The sequence below is a fragment of the Schistocerca piceifrons genome, chromosome 3 (genome assembly GCF_021461385.2).
Source record: "Schistocerca piceifrons isolate TAMUIC-IGC-003096 chromosome 3, iqSchPice1.1, whole genome shotgun sequence".
Lineage (NCBI taxonomy): Eukaryota > Metazoa > Arthropoda > Insecta > Orthoptera > Acrididae > Schistocerca > Schistocerca piceifrons.
Genome location: NC_060140.1, coordinates 732,479,551 through 732,480,419, shown reverse-complemented (window position 1 = coordinate 732,480,419; position 869 = coordinate 732,479,551).

The window sequence follows — 869 nt, the reverse complement described above, 5'->3', positions numbered from 1 at the left end:
GATGTAGAGGCCTATCTCACTAGGGGTAAGATAGATACCGCCTACAGGAAAACTAAAGAGACCTTTGGAGATAAGAGAACGACTTGTATGAATATCAAGAGCTCAGATGGAAACCCAGTTCTAAGCAAAGAAGGGAAAGCAGAAAGGTGGAAGGAGTATATAGAGGGTCTATACAAGGGCGATGTACTTGAGGACAATATTATGGAAATGGAAGAGGATGTAGATGAAGATCAAATGGGAGATATGATACTGCGTGAAGAGTTTGACAGAGCACTGAAAGACCTGAGTCGAAACAAGGCCCCTGGAGTAGACAATATTCCATTGGAACTACTGACGGCCGTGGGAGAGCCAGTCCTGACAAAACTCTACCATCTGGTGAGCATGATGTATGAGACAGGCGAAATTCCCTCAGACTTCAAGAAGAATATAATAATTCCAATCCCAAAGAAAGCAGGTGTTGACAGATGTGAAAATTACCGAACTATCAGCTTAATAATACTAACACGAATTCTTTACAGACGAATGGAAAAACTAGTAGAAGCCAACCTCGGGGAAGATCAGTTTGGATTCCGTAGAAACACTGGAACACGTGAGGCAATACTGACCTTACGACTTATCTTAGAAGAAAGATTAAGGAAAGGCAAACCTACGTTTCTAGCATTTGTAGACTTAGAGAAAGCTTTTGACAATGTTGACTGGAATACTCTCTTTCAAATTCTAAAGGTGGCAGGGGTAAAATACAGGGAGCGAAAAGATATTTACAATTTGTACAGAAACCAGATGGCAGTTATAAGAGTCGAGGGACATGAAAGGGAAGCAGTGGTTGGGAAGGGAGTAAGACAGGGTTGTAGCCTCTCCCCGATGTTGTT